Below are 15,309 nucleotides of genomic sequence, written 5' to 3'. Positions count from 1 at the left end.
TCCACTGGGGACTGACTCCTACCCTATACTCACTCTTCTCTGCCCAAGATTTGGTGACTCCCTGAAGGAACAGACCTGGGAAACCAGGAACAGCTGGGCCAGATTCTCCACCCTCAAAACTAGTGTCTAAACCCCAGACCTGAGTTCCAGGTCTGGTTCTAATAGTGATAACAATGATGATAAAGGTTCACATTTATCACGCACTTATTAAGTACCTGGATCTGCACTCACATTTTCCATGCACTGTCCCACTGAAGCCACACGTTGTTTCCATGAGGTTAGGGTCTATCATTGTCATCCCCATTTTACAACCGAGGAGAGCAAAGCACAGGGTTTAGCTCACCTGCTCTCCAGCATGCAGCTGACTAATAGAGGCAGGAGAGCCCACATCCTCAACCATGGAACCCCCACCTTACAGAGTGATCTAGACAGTCCCTTCTCCTCTCTCCATCTCCCAGTCTGTGCAAGAGAGTGCTAATTGCTGTGACCTGCAAGCTCTGTGGGACTCACAGATCTGACTCCTAGGTGAGGGGGTCATGCTTCAGAGTGAGAGCCAGAGCCTCCCATGGCATCTTGTGAAGCATGCAGATGACAGGACCATCCCAGACCCACAGAATCAGACTCTCCACATACTGCATCCCCTCTCTTCCCACATCTGCAAGCTCACATGTCAAGTGATCCGCTGTGTACTAAGGTTTGAGAATTCCTGGAGTTGGTGGGATCCCCTGGCAGGAAGGAATATAGGGGAAATCCTGCTGGGGGAACTTCAGGTCACAAAGCTGGAGAGGCTCTGAGGCCTGACTACCAGTCCTTCATCCAAAGGGCAACTCCTCATCTAATAGGGAGAAAAATAATGAATGCCAGAGGTACTCCCCATCATGGGGTGGGGAGGAAGAAGTGAGTTCTGCCCCTCCGTCATCTCCCACTGCCATCCCTAAACCAGACGCACAAGGGCCTGAACAGATGCTTCCCAAAAAATCTTGAGTGGGGTGGGAACAACCAGCACAGCTGAGGGAGGGGGAGCCTAGGGGCACTGGAGAGACAGGCAGTGAGGTGGGAACAGGCACAGACAAAGGCTGACCCCAGCCAGGCCCACTGGCCAGCCAGCTCACCCCCACCCCTCTGCGGCAGGCAGCTTGGCAGGGCTGAGCGCCAGCTCCTCGATCCAAACCAAGTTCCCACCGAGCGTGCTTAATGCAGCAGCGGTGACATTTCTGCCGTCAGAGGCAAAAACAGGAACTCGGCCATTTTGATGAAGGGCGCCCAGAGTGAGGGCGGGAGATGAAGGAAGGTGGAGTTTCTACTCCTGTACCCGCTGCCCTAACCGCCCACTCTGGTCTCTGCCCAGTGCCCCAGCCACAAGGTCACAAAACCACAGTCACCATACAGATAGGGAAGCTGCTACAGAAGAACCCTCACTCTCTTGTATAGGTGGGGAAACTGAGGTCATAGAGCTGACACTAGCCAGGTCTGGAGAAGGTAGAAGGAGGTATGGAGAGAAAAGCCTCAAGGAGGATGTCGTAAGTAACGTTCAGGTGGTAGCACCAGTCTGAGAAGCCAGAGAACTCAACCCAGCGGACCGCAGTGACTGGTCTCAAAAGAAGCTACACACCTGGCCCCCCCCAACTCTGGCGCGCCCTCATGAGGAAGCTCCCAGCGCCTCTGATCCTCCAAGCAGCGAGAGGGTTAAGCTTCCTCGCGGTACTTGCCGCAGTAAGTGGAAAGGAAAGAAGTGTCAACTCCGTTCTCACCACAGCGGGGCTGTCGGATGGCACCTCCCCCAGCCCCACGCACCCCGCCCGGCCGGCTCCCCCGCCCTCCCCTCGGAGCGCGCGCGCACACACCTCCCACCGCTTTGCCCAAATTATTTTCGATCCCGGGAGACTCCGGATGCCAGACGCGCTCCGCAGCGGCGGCGGCGGCCGCGCCTGATTCATTGCGCCAAAGCTGCAGATGCGACCTCCCGCCTGCGCCCTGTGCCCCGGCCCGCGCCGGGCTGCGTGCGCGCCTGGAGAGATGGGGGTGGGGTGCGGCAATTTGTAGGAGCTCCCCCCTCAAGAGGCGGGCCCCGGCCCCCCGGGGCCAGGTCCCCGGTCCCCAGCTACCCGGGCTGCGCTAATTAGCTTCCTCGGGGGGCGCCACGCGGCGTGAGGGGCGGCAATTTCCCGGCTGGGCTGCGGGGGAAGCGCTCCCACCGCCTGGGAAGGTGAAATGGGAAACTCGATTCAAAGAGAGCTTTCCTCCCCCCTCCCGCCAAGCGCCGTAGAAAACGGGTTTGAAATTCCTCCTCTCTCTCTCTCTCTTTTTTTTTTATTTATAGTGCACCGTCTCCATGGAAACCGCGGAGGAGGTCACGGTAGCTGGGCCCCCGCGCGTCACCCCGCGCCTCGCCGGCTGCAGGCGCCCGGATTGCGGCCTCCCAGGCGCCGCGGCCCGCGTGGACTCTACTCCGAGTTCCCCGCCCCCGCTCCACTCCGCCCGCGGCTCAGGCCATATGATTCTGCTGGGTCCCAACCGGGAATGGCGCACCTGGGCACCAGTGCGCTGGGCTATGCCTCTGTCCCCCGGCTCTGGCACGCGGGAATGCGCCAAGATACACGTGCCCAGCTCCAAGACAAGAACATGTGCCGCGAGACGCCGCCAAGGGGCTCATAGCACTAGTGAATGCCCTGGGGGATCGACCTATATAGGCGCACGACTCCAAAGCTCTTGCTAAAACGAGACCACCCATAGTTAAGAACGCTGGAGTCAACCGATTCCCGCCTGGATAACTTACTTAGCTCTGTGACTTTGTGCCAGTCACAACCTCTTTGCGTCTCAGCTTGCTCATCAGCAAAATGGAATTGTGTGGCTGGAGACAAAGTACAGTAAACACTTAACACTATGTTCGGCACGTGGTTCTGGAAAATGGTAGCTGTGGCTGGGGTTATTTTTTCCAGGCTGGGAAAGCCGAGGCCACAAAACCTTTGCTCAAGGGCGCGGTCAGTCAGAAACCTGGGAGTTACACCTTGGGAGCTCCCCAGCACCTCAGCTTAGACTCACAGGCCAGAGGTGAGGGGACGCGTGCCGGCTGTACAGGGCCTGAGCCTGCCTGAGGCGCAACGGGCGGGACCTCCTGAGCTAGCCACATCCGCACCCGGAACCCTGGAAACGGGACTCCCCGCGGTGCGCCCCCCCTCCCAGCCCCATTAGCAACGGGCCTGCCTGCCCTCCCTCCCAGGGCTGAGGCCGCACCTGCCCCACCGGATGGCCGCCCCAGGGCCAGATCGTGCCCCCTACCGCGCACACTTCCTCCCGGACCCCCACGGCCCTGTGGAGCGCGCAGGGGGAGGGGACCGGGCCACCCCCGCCCCGCCAGCTTCCCACAGCCTGAGCAGCCCGGAGCCGGGGAGGCAGGAAGTCTCAGAGCCGGGGCGTGGAGGCGGGGTAGGGGCAGGAAGTTGGGGGTGACTCTCCCAGAGACCCCAGACAGGGCCCCGGCGTGGGAGCTGGGTGGGCGGGCGCTTAGGGATTAAGGGCGCCCCCCCACCCCCGCCTCTGTGGCCTCAGGCCACGTGACCCTGGCCGGAGCGCCCTGCTGGGTAAGGGCGAAGGCCGCTACCTCTGGCGACCCCCCAACAGTGCACACAAGGAGGGAGGGGCAGCCTTTGTCTACTTCGCCTCAGACGCAGCCCCCCCACACCCCCTCCCCCCGGGCCCCGTCGGGCCCTGCACAGCCCGGGTTTTCCATCCGGCCCGGCTCGGCTCGGCAGCTGTCAGGGGACCGAGCTGACCTTCGCGAGCAGGGAGTTTCAATTAGCCGCAGATCAGATAAGCGGGCGGGCCCGTCTCTCCGGGCACCGCGGGGGCGCAGCCCCGCCCCCGCCACGCCGCGCCAAACGCGCTCCAGATGGGAACAAAGATGAGGACGCAGCTCCACCTGCCTCCCCGGGGAGGGGGGAACAGGAGGCCCCGCCGGGAGAAGCTTCCCATCGGAGAAAAGGGTTGCTCACCCTCCCCTGCCCGTCTAGGATCTCATTCCGGAGCAAGGGGTCTAGCCAAGACAGTCTTTGCAACTCCGCTTGCCTCTGGCGCAGCAGAGAGGTACCTATCACGCTGACCTCATCCCCAGGCGGGCATCGTGCCCTCCCTCCCCCAGAGAGATGCTTTTGCCATCTCTGATCTCATCCAGAGCGCTCCCTGTGAGGCTGAGAAGGAGGCAAGAGCCCAACAGAGAAAGGAAACTGAGGTAGAGAAGGGCTGGACTTCCTGGTCCAGGTCACACCAACCACATTTTTTCAGATGTTTGAGTGCCTACTAAGTGCCAGGTGCTGTTCAGACTATGAGAACATCAGTCCCATAGAGCTTACATTCTGATTCAGGGAGAGAGATCATAATCAAATAAACAAATAGTTGAACAAGATCATTTCAGAATTTCTGAAAAGTCATGAAGATATTAAAATAGGTCATGTGAAGGCTGACTTCAGGGAGGCTACCATGTTAGCTACGGTAATCAGGGAGGGCCTCTCTGAGGAGGTGATATCTGAACCGAGGCCTGAAAGACCAGGAGGAACTTGCCAAACAAAGGAGAGGATGTGGAACATGCCACAGTGGACAAGCCACCGTGGGCGCAAAGGGAAGCAGATAGAACAGGGCTTTGCAGACCAAGTGAGTGATCGGGTTTTTGAAAAGTGCAATGGAAGCCTTTGGTGGGTTCTAAACTGGGAGTGACATGGTCTGACTTAAATTTTTAAAAATCCCTCTGGCTACTGTATAGATTAGAGGAAAGCAAAGGTGCAGGAGGGAGATGGGGAGGAGGGGACTGGAGGGAAAAAGGGGGTGGAAGAGGGCTTACAGGATTAGTGATATATTTTGGCAGATGAAGTGGATGTGGGGGTGAGGTGGAGCAACAGAAACTTGGTGAGAGAGGAAGGACTTAAACCTAGGTCGGCCTTTGGGAGCATGGAGGGGCTGCTTAGAGGTGAAGAGTAAAGCTATGGAGTAAGAATGCCAGGGTTCAAATGCTAGAACAGATATTTTCTAGCTCAGTGACCTTGGGCAAGCATCTCTATCAATTTCCTCAAGTATTTTAAAAAGAAAAGGAGATTGTCACTATAAGCTTTTAAAAGGATAATATCTGAAAGGTATTTACCAGAGCCTGGTAAAGAGGAGGTGCTCAATAAATCTGGACTATTATTTTGGATGTTGCGGCTACTCCCCCTCTCCCCCGATATCTGCCTTTTTGTACCAGAACCATCCCCTGGCCTTCCCACCCCACCTCTGGCCTTGTTTTCATTTGCTGAGGACAGAAGCTCCACTTCTCATCTCCTCCCACCCAATCTTTCTTTGGAAAGGCAGTTTGGGGGGGATCATTGCAAAGGGACTCACCCAATCCTTGTTCACTAAACTGACTGTGGGGATCCCTCCGCGTCCAGGACCCCAGCTCACCATCCCTCCCTGCCTGCCAGAGGAGTTGAGAGCATTCAACTACCATTCATTCAGTCAGTCGAGTGGCTCTCCAGGCAAGTCTGTGCTGAGGACGGAGAAAAGCAAACCCAGGCCCTGCTCTCAGGCAGCTCCTTGGATGACTCTTTGGTTAGGGCATTTTGTGCTCTAGGGCAGGAGAACATGGAGGGGCTCCTTTGGAGAAGCAGGAACTACAATCTCTCCCATTTATGGAGCCTCTACCCAGCGCCAGTCACCATGCCCTGGTACATGTCATTGAGTCCTTACAACCACCCAATGAGGTCTATTATTATTACTAGTCTTAATTTATGAGCAAATAAACAGAAACTTCCAAAGATGAAATGCCTTGCCCAAAATCACACAGCAATTAAGCGGTGGAGCTGTGAATCAAATCCAGGTCCTGCTGAGGCCAAAACAGGAGAATTTAAACATTCTATTATCTGGTCTCATATTCTAATAGATGCAAGGATGTCTCTGAAATTCCTGTGGTGATGGATCTTGCCCTTACTTCCCTCAACTCCCCTATATGCCTAAGGCTTCATCTGAATCCTCAGGAGCCCAGCTTGGTGCCATGTATACAGTAGGTACTCAAGTACTGCTTGAACAGAGCTTCCTCTTGACAAAGTAATGTTGATGCCTGCCTGAACCTTGACATTTCCCCTTGGGTCCTGGGGCCCTTATATCCCATTTCAGAGCCTGTCAGTGCTGTTGACTAGAGAGAGAAAAGTTCTAGTTTGCATAATATTTGCATCTGCTTTGCATGCTGCTCACATAACATCAAAATGCACAAAGGCCTAGCCCTGGTACCCCATTCCCTCTCTTGGCCTCTCCCCTCCACAACCTGCTGACCCCGAACAGGGGGTGAGGGTTTTGGGGAGTACCCATTTAGGGTCCAACTAAGCTTGTCTACTTCCAACATTGTGGGGACAGAGATGGGAAGATTCTTGTCTACCCTCATCCCTCACTCCCCTCCATCCCTTCCTGGAGGAATAGTGGTAGGTCAGGAGCCAGTGGCAAAAGCCAATGTTTGTGCAGAAGCCACACACACACACACACACACACACACACACACACACACACACACACACAGCAGTGCAGCAGGAAACATCTGGGATCTGGGTGCCTGCCTGCCACCCCATGACAGAGGTGGAGAAGGGAAAGGAGGCGGTTCTGCAGTGCTCCTGCTGCTGACGGTGGCTGGGCTGCCCCCTAGTAGGATCCTCATATCCCTGCCTCTCCTCACACAGATCCAGTCTGCCTCCCCCACAGCCAACTTCACACCTACAGACCCTTCTAATATGGCTGCTTGGGCTGAGGAAGGGGAGGGTAGGAACAGGAAGAGAGAGAGATGCTAGTAATGGGATGGTAGCAAGGACTAGAAAGAAGGAAACTGTGGCTCTATGATCCTGGGGAAAGAAGGGGAGAGTCTGTGCCGAGCCTGGCCCTACCCTGGACTTTTAACCAGGTCAGGACCTTTAAGAGACATAATGTGGGGCTAGAGGAGGAGGGAGCTGCTGTGATTGGCTGGTGAGGCATGACTCACAGGAGTGAACAGAGGCCAGTAACTTGTCCCAATTGGACCCAGACATCACTGTAATGAGTGTCTTGGGGTCCGAAGGGCCATGAGGTGTCAGCAGTTGAGGACTGTGATTTGCAGAGGCTTTTTGTAGCCCACACATGCCCCTTCCCCTACTCCAGGTTGAGATTACAGGTTTGGAGGCACCCTGAAGGTGAACAGAAACTAGAGACCCAGTAATTCAGAATGGTGGTCTCACAAGGGGTCTCTGGATGGATGGAAGGCAGCAGGATACTGACTGACTGGCTTTGTGCCAGCCATGTGATGGGTGCTGACGGTGACAGGACGCTGAGAACCTGGCAGAGAGCCTCAGACCTACAGACCACCACTGCACAGACACTGCCCTGGGAGCCCTTCCTGGAGGAAGCAGCACAGGGGCTTGGCTTCAAAGGAAGGGGAGAGAAAATGACAAGACGTGTGACTAAAGGCATGGTGGGCAGGGACCACTTTGGGGTGTCAGGTACACCAGAAGGAGAGGAGAGGGAGGAGGCAGGCAAAGGCTGTATTGTGTCCAGTCTAGAATGCTTCGCTGGGGAGCCAGCACCTTAACAGGCAGGAGAGGACATGAAAGGTGGACACAGACTGGAGGAAGAGGCTGCCACCCTGGCTCACAGGACACAACTTACCCCTGCCTTGGGGGCATGGAAAGTATCAGGGCTGTGTGAAGTTCCCCAGTGCACCATCAACTCTGTGCACCCACCGCACTGCACAGCATGTTGGGTTCTGCCTCCGTGATAGACTGATGTTTATGTTTCTCCAAAATTCACTTTGAATTCCTAATGCCCAGTATGATGGTATAAGGAGGTGGGGGCTTTGGGAGGTGATTAGGTCATGAGGATGGAGCCTTCCTCAATGGGCTTAGTGCCCTTATGAAAGGGATCCCAGAGAGATCCCCTGCCTCTTCCACCATGTGACAACGTAACGAGAATACAGTGCCTGTGAACTAGGAAGCAGTTCTTCACTGGACACCGAATCTGCCAGTGCCTCGATCTTGGACTCCCAGTCTCCTAGAACTGTGAGAAACAGATGTTTGTCGTTTAAGCCACCTAGTCTGTGGTACTTTTGTTATAGCAGCCCAAACGGACTAAGCCCCCTACCCAAGAGGGGCTCCCTAGAGGCCTGAGCTCCCAGAGGAAACTTCCACCTGGCGTGGCCTCTCCTGGTCCTTGGCCTCTTCTTGTGTGTGCCCTCATCTCAGCTGAGACCTTCACAGTCATCCCCACAGCCCTGGGTGTAACTCCAATTACCATAACTTATAGTCAGAGAATCTCCTTGAGCCTGAGTTTCCTCATCTCAAATGGAGATTTTCTAAATTTTCTAAAATTCTTGTAAGAATTTAAGTTGGATGAAGTCCTTAACAGAATGCCTGAATTTCATTTATTTAATCATTCTCTATTTATTGAGTGCCAGACATTGTTTTAGGTACTGGGGTTTCAGTAGTAAATCACAGAGACAAGGTCTCCTGTTCTCAGGGGTTTCCATTCTGGAGAGGGAGAATGAATATAAACCACAAATATGTAAATGAGAGAATTTTACATTATGACCAATGCTGTGAAAGTATAAATAGGATAATGTAATAGGGTGACATTACAGCACAACTGGAGGTCAGACTGGGTAGTTTTTGATAAGGTGGTCAGGGACCTTGTCTCCGAGGTGTCATTTGAGCTGAGACCTGAATAATGAGGAATCTATTATGCTAAAAGGCAGAGGAAGGGGGTTCCAGGGAGCAGAAACAGCAAGTGCAAAGGCCCTGAGGCAGGACCCTGGGGAGGCTGGTATGGCTAGAGCAAGGGGAGCAGGTAGGGTAGAGGCTTGGGTACTGTAGGTCCTCAAGGACTTTGGAAGGAGCCTAGCTTGAATTCTAAGGGCCTTAGAAAATCACTGGAGGTTTTCAGCAGGCGTGTACTGGGAATTGATTTACATAGTAATTGCTCAATAAAGGCTTGTTGTTGTCATAATGAATAATAATAATAATATAAAGCCCAGAGAGGAATAGCAATATGCCCAAGGTCACAGAGTCCCCACCACACAGCCCCTTCCTCCTTTGACTGGCCTCCCCTCCCCTAAGGAGCCCTGTGGATCTGCCCCAAGCCTGGCGGGAACGAGGTAAGGGCAGCCTCCCTTCCCTCATTCCCGCTCCTTCCCTCCGGCCATTTCCCGTGCTCCTGGCGCCTGCGCCCCAATTAGCCAGCGAGGCTGACGGCCTTGGCTCCAAATGACAGACACCTCCTGTCACCCCCTGACGGGCAAGGAGATTAACTCTGAGCGGCACCGGCTCCAAGGGACGACAAACAGGGAGGGGAGAAGAAGGGGGAGGGGGATGACCAAGCTTCCCCCCACCAAAAACCCCCAGTGCCTTGGAAGGAAGGGGGGCTGCAGGGGGCCCCAGCTCTCCGAGAAGAGCCCTAGCAGGCTGGGGAGGACCGCCCCACTCTGCTGATTGGCTGCTCCAGCGGGGGCCAGTGCCCCAGCCTCCATCCTCTGCTGCTCTGAGGGCAGGGACCTTGCTATGCCTGTGGGTGCTTCACGCCTGCACCCTCAGTTCTGGGCACAGAGTGGGTGCCCAGTAAACACTTGTGGCCCGATTGTGCTAAGTACATTTTTTTCATGCAGAACTCATGAAACAACACCCCCATTTTAAAGAACAGAAGACTACTACGCTCAGAGGTGAAGGGACTGGTTCAAAGATGACACAGATGGCCTAGAATTCGAACTGAGGCTGCCTGGTGCCAAAGCAAGTGCCTAACCACTGTACTAGATCACTCTTCTCCTTAGGCAGAGACTCAGCTCATGCCACGTAGGAATTTATAATCACTTTGGGGCAATGAGACACAAACCTTGGAAAGGGAATTAACATAGCTGTTCTGGGCATAGATGCTGAGTGCCAGGCTGGGGGTCAGAAGTTCCAAGTAACATACCCCTGGAGAGTGGAGCCAGGAGAGACGGTACAGAATGAAATTGTGTTTCCTAGAGGAGAAGAGTGAGCTGGATCTCTAACACAGGTATGACTAGTGAGAAGAAGACAAGAGGAAGGCATTCTCGGCAGAGAATTTCACAAAGTCTTGAAGTCAGAGAACTGACTGGGCAAGGCGTGCATTAATTGGTCAGGACTTCAAGTTGCAAGTGACAGAAACCCAACACACACTGGTTTAAGCAAAATTAGAACCTATCGGTTCATTCTGAGGCTCAAGTAGAAAAGTGTTTGGCTTCAAGTGCAAGGATCAGCTGCCCTTTGCTGGGTTCATTCACGGATAGCTCTTCCCAAGTGGCAGCAGCCTCTGATTCCCACACTACCATATTAACAACCCCTACCCCATAATTCCAACCAAAGCTCTGGGATTCAACCTGATTGACTAAGCCCAGGTCGCATGTCCATCTCTGAACTAATCACTGTGGTCACGTAGGAGTTTGCTGATTGGCCAGGTACCCCAGCACTAGTGGTAGGTGAAGTCACTCTAAAGCCCTAAGGGTGGTGGGGGAAGACAAAGGTGGTCCCTAGAAGGGAGGCACCTAGGGCCAGTCAATACCAGGACTCTTCAGTTCCAGGGCTAGAGTCTAAGCTCTGAATGACTCCTTTATGGGGAGCCTGAGAACCTCCACTCTCCCCAGTTCCAAGAGTTCTCACCTGTGCAGATGACATCCATCAGTCCAGCTCTGGCCAGGTGAGAAGAGGGTCCAGGAAGCCTCCTGATCCAGGACAGGAGGGCCTTGAGAGTTTCTTCTTACTGCAATGCCTTGGTGTTTCCATGGGCTTACCTGATAGTTTGTTTCACTATCAGGGTCTTTAATTGCCTTTTACAAAGTCACCAGATCTGACTGCCAAGAAGAGCAGTTTTGCAACAGGAAAAACTATGGCCAGGTGCCAGGAAGGACTTCTACAGGTAGATGGGATGGGCATGGCAGTGTTAGCAAGAGAACAGGCAACAGCTGGGCCAGCCCGCAGTTTAGAGTGAAAAGTGCAATAGCTCATCCTAGAGCTAATGACTGGAGGTAATGTGCTCCTTTCACCAGGAGGAGTAGGGAAGGCACTGTGCTTTGGCAGTCATGCTCGGGGTTTGGAGCGTGGACTTGGAAGTCATACTGACAGAGATTTGAATTCTGGGTCAGCTGAAAGATCTTGGGCTTGCGCTCTCCAGTCTTGGTTTTCTTATCTGTATAATGGGGATCATGCAAGGCCTGACCTCAAGGGATAGCTAAGTTCAAATGAGATATTGCATCCAGGTGCTGAAAGAGAGATTCTTCCATTAAGGGGCAGCTGTTACTACTAATATTCTTCTAGCTCTTAACAAGACAGGCCCTTAGCATAGAGCTACCGGCAACTCTTTCTGGACCTCAGTTTCTCCATTTGTACTTCCAGCCCTCACACTCTTAGGGTGGGTGACTTAGATGATCTCACTGAAGAGAGGACCCCTCCCACATCAGTCAATCCCTGTGTGTCGGGGTGGGGGGGGTTGGGGAGGGAAGGCGACAGGCAATGCCCAACCAACGATTTCACCAGGCTGGGCAGGCAGCGCCAGGCAGGCGGGAGCTGGTCAGGTTTTTAATTGAACGCGATGCAAATGAAATGTAAATACCATGCAAATAAGCTCTTGCCAGGAGGCGCCGGGCCGGGAGCAGAGGGAGCAGGGAGGGGACTGCTGAGCAGGGGCCCTCCCCTGTCCCCCTTTCTCTCTCTCCTGTGGCTGCCCATGCCCCTGCCCAACCCCTGGTGCTGCCCACCCAGCCAGGCCATTACATCTCAGAACAGCGGGCACTGCATCCCCCCAGAGCCACCCCCTTCCAGATCCACATCTCTAACCCTGAGGCTCCTGGTGGTGGTGACAAGATGCTCAATGAGGAGCCATGGAACCTGTGGATGGGACTAGGCTAACCCAGACACAGTCACACAGAAAGACCCATGGAGACATAGAGGGGACACACAGATATAGACATGCAGGAATCCACATTTCCCTCTCAAGTTCCCTGCAACACTGAGACCCACAGGGGCAGCCAATAACACACAAATATACACAATTGCACACTGCATCGCAAATACACACAGTGGCAGAAATACACCCAGTCATAGGGGCACATGCCTACACACACACACACACACACACACAAACACACAAACACACAGAGTCTGCCCTGCCATGAGGATGGCAAACTGAAGTTCCTGTGCTGGCCTGAGGTCAGGGCTGGGGGATGGGGGGGACAGGCACCCTGTGTGGTCAGAGCCTGGTGGTCTGAGTGAGGCCAGATGGGCTGTAGGGGGTGAGGAGATCCTTCCAGGTGGCCTGGGCCCTTTGCCCACCCCCTATCCAAAGACACATCACCATACCCCAGGGCTCATAGCCACTAGACAACCCCAGGCGTTGGTCCATCCCCAAGTCCTGGGGTACTGAACCCCATCCTGGGATTTGGAATCCCCCTGTGGTTATATAGCCTCCCTCCCCTTGAGGCAGCCAGCTGTTTGGGGGAGGTTGGCCCAGGTGACAGGGCCTGATCTGCTACCTAAGGAATCCATCCCTACCTTGCCAAGGGGTAGGGGATGAAGAACAGGGGAGTGGAGGAAAGGCTGAGCCTTCTGGACAAACCTCCACTCCATCCAGGATCCACATCTGGGGGTGGTTCCAGCCCCCACCCCCGAAGTGACTCACGACCCACATTTAACTCTCATTAGCGCCTCTGAGCCCAGCTGGGAGGGACAACCGCCAGCTTCCCCCAGCAGACAAGGAGCTCTGGGTGGGCCGCCCTCGCAGCCTCAGTTTCCCCCCAGGGGCCTGGCCCAACGACAGGGGCTGCGTGGGAGAGCTGTGGCTCATAGTCCCCTTCATCTGAGCTGGGGCTGTCCTCCGCCCCATGGAATGAGGGACTGGGTGTGGCCTCTTCCAGGAACCCCAGCCCCAGTGCCCCTGCCATATGCACCACAGCTTCAGATAATCCCCCACCCCAACCAGGGCCCAAGGGTCAGGAAGGAGGGGAGGGGGCAAGGAGTTAGATCTGAGGGGACTGAAGTTGCCGATGATACTGTGGCCAATCAGGCCCAGGCGCCCTCCAAAAAAAAATGCTCCCCCTCAGCCAGGGCCTTACACAGGGCGGGGGTGGATGAATGGGGCCAGAGAAACGGGGACGTGGCCAAGGACCCATGGCCATTCTGACCTCCTTCCTTCCCCTGCTTCACAGCCTCGACCTTGCTCTTATTTTAACTAACTCAGCCTCTACTCCTTCAAGGTGCACAGGATGCCCTGGGCGCAGGTCTCTGGGAAGCCATGCCAAAGACCCCCACCCTACCCCAGGAGGGGCCAGTTCGGCCTGCCTCGCCCACACTCCCTCCCCTCTTCTCCTCTCTGTGGGAAGGAGGCAGCTGGGGCGGGGGTGGCCTCGGGAGCGTCTTGCCCGTGTGATCGTGCCGAGCCGGGAATTCGGGGCCATGTGGGAAAGACATTAGTGCCGGCCGCCCTGCCAGCTAGGAATGCGCCCCCCGCTCTGCAGCCGCCGCCTGCCTGGCCCAGAAACGGTGACTCACCCGCTCCGTGTTCGTGTTCCCACCCCCTCATCGTGCACCCTCCACAGCCCACCACAGGCCTGGCTGCGGGCTTTCCAGTCTCCCTGCCTTGCTCCCGCTGGTCCTGCTACCTGCCTTGCCTATCCTCCAGTCTCTACCAATCTCATCATGCTGAAAGGGATCACACCTCCTGGGGAGACCTCAGACCCCCTCCCCAGGCCTATCTATTCTCTGGAGAATTGCTGTGATTAAACACTTCTTTGGGACTTAGCCCCCCCAGGATGTCTCCCTCATTCCAGAAGTACTCACCTCTGGGCCCTCACACCCTTCCCAGAGCCTGGAGCACAGGGCAGGTGCAGAAAAAAGAAAGACATCAATGTTAAATTTGGGAAGCAGAGTATTGAGTGGGGAGTGCTGTTTCTCCAGCTTCCCCTCTGAGACCTTGGAATAGTAAACAATGCTACCTCCCTCAGAATATGTGACCTTGGATCCCTTGTCTGAGCCTTCCTTTCCTCACCTAATACAGAAGCTTTTGTCTATAGTATCCTCAGCTCAGGGGCTGCGGCTGAGAGGGCTTCAGTCACAATGACACAGTGATGGTGGTGATGACATTACTAGTAATCGCAGATATTTAATGAACACCTACTATGTGCCAGGCCCTCAGCTGGTTATCTTCTAGATATTATCTCACATCACCCCTGCCTTAGTCTTGTGAGGGTAGGGCCTGTTACTCTTCTTTTACAAATGAGGAAACCTTGACATGTGGTGAGGGGAAGGCACTGACTTAGGGACCCGCCTCCAGGGCTCTGGTCCCAGAACCCCCAGAGCTCTCCAGAGCCCATGCAGGAGCATCCTCTAGGTCCGACTCTTCCAAAGACCAAACTGGACTCCAGTAGGTAATCCCTTGCAGCTCCCACCCCCATTGGAACCCCACAACCAGCCTCCCACCTCACCCAAGTCCACCTCTCATAACGTTTAATAAGAAGTAATAGCACGAAGCAGCGGGCACCTGCCTCATTTTTAATTATCTCATTTACATTTAATTTTCCCCACCAACGTGATGCACTTTATTAATGTTTTACCTAAGAGCATCTATTTATAGGCTAAAAATATGTTCATAAAACTAATGGGCAACACTTCTCTTTTGGAGCCCCCTAGTTCAGAGGGGGGACCCCAGATGGGGCCTTAGGCCCTATGACCCAGCAACCAACATAGTTCTTGACTCTGGAATAATGAATGAGCAGATGTCCCAGAACCCTTCAGAGCATGCCCCTTCCCTTCCAGCCCCCAAAAAGAATGATTATTGAGCGCTTACTCTGTTAGACACTTTATGGGAATATCTCATTTAATCCCTGTACCAGACCTTACAGACAGGTACTATTAAACACCTGTTCTACAGATGGACAAACCCGGAAAGATGAAGTATCCTGCCCAAGGTCACACAGGAAAAGCTGGTATTGTGAACTTAGGGTGTATGACTTAAAGCCTGCTCTCTGCACTGCAGGATTGGGTGGCCCACACAGAAAATCCATGCCCCGGTCGTATGGACACCAGCTCCAACATTTTGAGATCTTGGGTCTATGGGAAAGTGCACCCTGTGAGTCTCAGGATGTCAGTGGAATTGGGTGACAAGGTGAATGGGAGGAGTGGGGCTCAATGACTCAGGTCTCACAGCAGTGGACCCCCAGGGGTCCTGGAGATCTGGGTATAGTTTTCCAGGCCTCTCAGTGCCCAATGGCTGTGACTTCCACGGAGGGTCCTGGAAATACTAGCGCACCCATCTTGCTTTTCCCCGCTGGTC

Source organism: Camelus ferus, chromosome 3 (assembly GCF_009834535.1).
Source record: "Camelus ferus isolate YT-003-E chromosome 3, BCGSAC_Cfer_1.0, whole genome shotgun sequence".
Classification (NCBI taxonomy): Eukaryota; Metazoa; Chordata; class Mammalia; order Artiodactyla; family Camelidae; genus Camelus; species Camelus ferus.
This window is presented reverse-complemented; position numbering follows the sequence as displayed.